The 6,117-nt window shown below is 30.1% G+C and overlaps 1 long non-coding RNA gene across 1 annotated transcript; it reads right to left on the reverse strand.

Moving 5' to 3' along the window:
• Window positions 1–2,832: 2,832 nt before the first annotated feature.
• Window positions 2,833–4,087, reverse strand: LOC123265178. Its single transcript, XR_006509521.1, has 3 exons — window positions 3,977–4,087; window positions 2,998–3,064; window positions 2,833–2,911 (listed from the first exon to the last, which is right to left on the reverse strand). It is a non-coding gene; the product is annotated as an uncharacterized LOC123265178 (long non-coding RNA).
• Window positions 4,088–6,117: the final 2,030 nt, after the last annotated feature.

Consider the following 6,117-nt stretch of genomic DNA (forward strand, 5'->3'; position numbering starts at 1 on the left):
TATGGCAGCGGGGAACATTTGAGAGATGGCGGCTGCAAAGTTCAGCTTTCTTTTCAGATTATTTACTACAATAGAAAAATCGCTATGTGAAATACAGTATTGAAGGTATTATGATCAACAGCAATTCTTTGTAATATGTTATATAGATTCGCCTCTATGTTAGCCTAGCAAATTTTTCCTGTGGTAATTTTGGGGAAAATACCTATGTATTTATAGAGGAAAAATATTTTTTTTCTTTAATCTGTGTAACAGCATTCACTCAATTTGCAATATTTGCCCCGAGAATTGTACATAAATATTGAAATTTGTTGACACGCCAGAAAGCTTAATTGCCTTAGACTTGGTCATTATTCCTGAAGGGAGATATTCTAAGATAAAAAAATTGATGCAACTTACAATTACTTAAAAGCTAATAGAGAACATCAGGGATGTAGTAAAGCTATTTTTAACAGGTAAATTTATGTAATCGTTTATTACCCTAGTTATTCGCTGACCGATCGATTGATCCGATTTTGTTGCAAGGACCTAATTTGCATTGGTAGCTAATACGTATATATTGAAATTTAGCGATCAATTTTTTTTTTTTTCTGCGTCGTTTATATTCATATTTTTCAAGTCAGAAAAGATATGTAAAAAGATCCCCACGTAACGTCGTGTACGTATCTCTTGTTTCATCGCTCCAGGCAGGGTCATAAACGTCGACAAAAGCTATTATATGAATCAAATGATTCTTGAAGGTTAAGCTGAGCGTTTCCATTTTCAGTCAAAAAACTTCAATTAAATACTAATTGAAAGAAATAATTTAACACATCCGTAAAATCGTCCAGTATTATATTCTTCAAGACGGTGAGGAATTCGTCCGATGGACAGCGGGGCACGGAGGCACAGAGGGAACGAGGGGTCATGTTTACCACGTTTTTGCGCATGCGCACTGGGTAATTTACCAAAAGTAGGAAATATGACTGCTCCCGTGCCCTCCCGGGTCTCTCGAGGTACTATTTGCGCGTGCGCATAGGTATTTTTAAACCACGAAAAATATCCCTAGATTTGAGAATTTTTTTACCATCTGTTATTCTTATTACTAATGATAATTAACGATTAAGTTATTTATTGTTTAGTAAGAAATTAATTCATTCATTACCTTTGGTATGGAAGGGAAAACTCACACATGCATAAAAACAAAAGAAATGTATCCGTGTGATCGGCTAACCTCGGTAATGAACTACATTCCGTTTGTAGTTTGAAAGCATCAAGATGGTGGTATTAAAAAAAAAATTTATTTTTTGTTTTACGGTCCCATTGCAGTAAAAGCTAAGAAAATTTTCTTGTTTCAAAAATTTATTCTTTGACTTAAGAAAATAATTTTTTCAAAATGGTATTCTTGGTTCAAAATTTTGGCTTTTGAGGTCAATTTAATTTTTTATCAGGGAACCTATTTGAAATTGAAAATCCACTGTACGTTTTACAGCCTCAAAGCAGTAATGCTAAAAAAACAGATTGTTCTTTTCATTAGTATAAAATTTTTTATATAAAATTCCACCATACTCCGTGAATCGAAAATCCTGTATTTATCTTACTGCAATGAAGCCGTAAATTTCATGAATGCGTTTCCCTTATTGCTTCAATGCAGTAACGTTAACAATTGGTACATGAATCATTTTCCTCTATCAAGTTGAATGATTTCATGAATAGAGTCTACTATTTCCGATGAGGTCGTTAGAGTATAAAACAACGATTATTTTATTTTAAATTAAATCGAAAATCATCTCTATGATTTACTTTCTCAATCAAGAAAAGACAAAAATAAGATAATATTTCACACAGGAGCTTCAAAATTGCTCGAATAATGATTCCTTCCACTATCAAATTTTTTACTGCATCACTGTAGTACAGCAAAAATTTAGAATTAAGAAAATTTTGTTGTTAAATTTATTCCTTTAGTTATGAAAGGTGATTTAATCAGTTTGCTACGATTTAAATATCAAAGATTTCCAGTAAGTATTGATAGGAAATAAATATTTTAATTAAAAATTGAATACTGCATAGTTGCAGTAAAGATGAAAAATAAATGTTAATAGAAATCTGAACATATAATTTTATTATCTAATTTATTAACAAATAAATGAAGAAAATGTATGAGATTTATTTTTCTATGTATGTGATAAATATTTTTAGTATCATATTAATATAAAAATGGAATAAGCTACAACACTTGATGTAGAATAAGGCTCGCGATTGTGATTAATTAAATCGTTCACTACGTCAATTTATTTATTAGCGATCGTTTTGTTTTTTTCTTATCCTTGAGTAACACTTTATAAGTTAAAATAAAAATTATTCTAACAAAAGAATTACCATACAATGCGTAATCAATTAGATATTTAATTATTTACTTATCACTAAAAATATAAATATTTGTTAAATAAGATAAAAGTTTTATGAGTTTCCAGTTCATTCATAAATTCCGTTATTATTCATTGATAAAATTATTTCTAGTTAATCATTATAAAAAAAATAAATATGAGGAGTACTTCTTCTTTTTGTTCTTCTTTGTGTGTTCAATAAAATGTTTGCCTGTAGTTTGGATAGCAAACTGTCGAAATCTTCTTCAATAATGATGGAATCATACTAATAATGCCAGCATAATTGATTTTTCCATCGACAGTTTTGGTAGAGAAAGAAGCGTCATATTCTATTTAAAAGTGATTATGAAATAAATTAATTTTTTTTAAGCCTTTGAACATCAATAATTTTTCTTTCATGACATTTTAATAACTATATTTACATGTAAAATAAAATTCTCTGCTTACATCTGATAAATGATCCACATTGCTCGATTGAGCTGCTTGGCTATCAGGTAAAGTACTGACAACAGGGATCATGACCGGCTCGATATTATTTTCTATTTATTCTAAAAAATAACGTAAGAATTAATATTAATATAAATATTGTACAATTTACAAGAAACATTGCAATAAAAATTAGAGGTTTACTTACTATACTGTTATTAACGTTGAATGACGCTACCCACGGCTTCATTTTTATAACTCTGTAGTCTTGATTTCTGAAAAAAGTTTACGAAGTTATTAATGGGCCCAAAATTGGCAGATGCCATTTCTCGCATAAAATTAGCTGTAACTTTTAAAAATTTTAAATTTCTGATAGTAAACACTCACTTAGAAAACGAAAAAATCTAGATAAGTATTTTTAAAAAGAAATTCCAACTTTTCTAAAAATTACAGAACTTTTACACGTAAAATGCTGTCAGGCTTAATCTTGGGTCATTGGGTAAATAGATCATATTCACACTGTCATGGTCTAGCAATTTCATATATAGAATTATCAAAAACATGATAGTGAAATCGCAGACGTTATAATTTTTTATTTTGTTGAACAATTGAATTCGTATCAGAAAAATATTTTTAAAAAATTGGTAATTATTTACAAGTGGGGGTCAACCCCATTTTGGGCCACAACTAGATGAAAAATTAACATTTTTAATTTTTTTTGATTCTGATTGGTTTTACGGCGCATTTACGATAAAAATGTCGTGATAGAAAAAAAAATTCGATAGTTTTTTTTGCCTTTAAAAGTTGAAAAAAGTTTAGCTTTCATTTTTTTTTTGAGTTTACATAAGAATCGATTTTCATATATAAGGCGCCCGGTATGAGAAAAATTTTGAGGAGTAAAATCTACTGATGAATGAACCTCGTTACGTTTTTGATAAAAATTATTAAATTATTATTAAATAATTTTATCATTTTGATAAAAAAAATTTAACATCGCCCAACATGGGTTAACCCTACTAGTAAATAATTACCAAAAATTTCCTTTTATAGATTTTTTAATCTATTTATGTGAAATTTTCATTTTAAATTTTAGTTAATAATTTTTTTGCAATAAAAATTTTTAACATCTGCGAAAATGTTTGTTAGTTTCAGAATCATTAAAAGACAATATTGATTTTACAACTTACTTCAGCTGGATTAAGATCATCATTCAACACTAGCTGTATGATACGCAAATATTGTTTGTCTGACGTGGTCCTGAAAACGATGACAGCTGGACATAAGTTCAATTTGACGCTACAAATAAAGAGTTGTGTTAATAAAATTCTTCCAAATGGTTAAATGCATCAGTTTCGAAGTTTAAGCATTATGTCGAATTTTTACCTGATTTTTCAAGGTTCTCTTCACATTCGGCGTTGTTTTCAAAATTCACTGGGTCGACCAATTACATTAATTTTAGCAGGTGTTTTGATGCTGCTCAAGTCCATTCCTCTATCCTCGTCTAAAGTATTATCAATTGATAAATTTTTGAAACTTGATTCTAATTCTTCTTCATCGTAAACTATTCTAAATTTTTTGTTGCTTGAAAAATCATCTATTACATTATCTAAAACTTTACATTTTCTATCAAATTCTAAGCCACATGACAAACTCACAATATTAACTAATTTTGAAGTTTTGGTTTGAACAATTTTCCTTTTTGACTAAGTGATTGAGTTTGATTTTTTTTATTTTTGATACAACAGACAATTGTTTTTCTTGAGTGAAGACGATGGAGAAGATGAAATATTTGCAGCCAGTAATTGATCTTTACTCCAACGTTGATTAATTAAAGATGTGTCGAACAACGGTAGTTGAAAGAAATGCCATTACAGCAAAAGATATGCTGACATGGTAATTGGAATGATGTATTTATAATACAACTACATGATGTTGTCGAAGCTTTTTAAATTGTCTATCACACATAGTTTCATTGAGTTTGTCAACTTCTGAAAAACAATCTTTTGCTTCTTTTAAGTTCCTTCAATACCATATCGCTAGCATATTTTGTCAATGACTTTAACATATTTTTGCTCAGGAGAATCAATATCAAACGGAAGATTAGGCACTCTGAGAAACTGTTTTGCTGTCCGAAACTGACTTTCAGTATTGCGAGAGTCATACCACTCAAAAAAGTCTTTAATAGTTATTACTAATGGTGAATTTTTAATAAGAACCAGTTTCAATTTTCCATTGATCGACTCTAGCCTGTTGTTTGTTGTATTGCCTAAATTATTCTTCTTTAGACTGTATAATGACCAATCCTCCCGGATGTTGTGCCAATTAAGCTGAAAGTATTTTCGCAGCTGTTGTGGACACGACATATTAAATTCAGGTACAACTCATCATAATCATCTTCTGAAGAAGCATAGACTAATTGTTCAAGAATTGTAAAGGCAGTCGTTTTCTCTTCTTTATTTAAATTCATGTTGGTACTTTCCACAACTTTTTAAAAGTTTTTAGTGTATGAAAAATACAAATATAAGTTGGCACAGTAGGAAACAGCTCTTTTATGACGTCTCGTTCAGTCAGATCCTTGTCTGTCATAAAACATTTAATGCCTCGCCACGATTCTTCATTATCTGTTTTAAATGCTTGTAACATCCAATAAAGTACGTCGCGTTCTTCTGTTGATAGTAAACCAACACCAGCTATCTGCCCACGGCCATTACCATCTTCAACTAAAATAATCATCATTGTCATGTCGTTATTAGTAGCTTGTATGTGCCATCGATACAAACTATTTCCGGCCACATGCGAAAATCATTTCTCATTTTTTGGGTGGTAAAAATATTCCCTTACAAGTCGATGTTTGAGTATCATTATATACATGAACATCTGCATCTGAAAATATAAAAATTATAAATACAACTAGTAGCCCCAGTTACGCGTTGCTGTGGCTGTCCATAGCTGACCAAACAACATGACCATTTATATATCGCGTTACAGATGCCATAAGGGCGTATAATAAAAATTCTCTTATTTTTAAGTCCAAAAAATTTTTAGTTGGAAGAAAAATTTTTTTGTATTTCTCGACGTTTCATACAAAGAAGTACGTCGATTACCAAAAAAAATTTTTTTTGCTACGCCCTTATGGCTCCCGGGACCCACCTCGGATGCCATAAGGGCGTATAATAAAAACTCTATTATTTTTCTAAGGTCAAAAATTTTTAGTTTGAAAAAAATTTTTTTTTTGGCATTCCACGTTTCATACAAAGTGCGTCGGTTCCCAAAAAAATTTTTTCTCCTAACTAAAAATTTTCTTGGACTTAGAAAAAACAGAATTTTT

This window comes from Cotesia glomerata, linkage group LG5, assembly GCF_020080835.1.
Source record: "Cotesia glomerata isolate CgM1 linkage group LG5, MPM_Cglom_v2.3, whole genome shotgun sequence".
NCBI lineage: Eukaryota > Metazoa > Arthropoda > Insecta > Hymenoptera > Braconidae > Cotesia > Cotesia glomerata.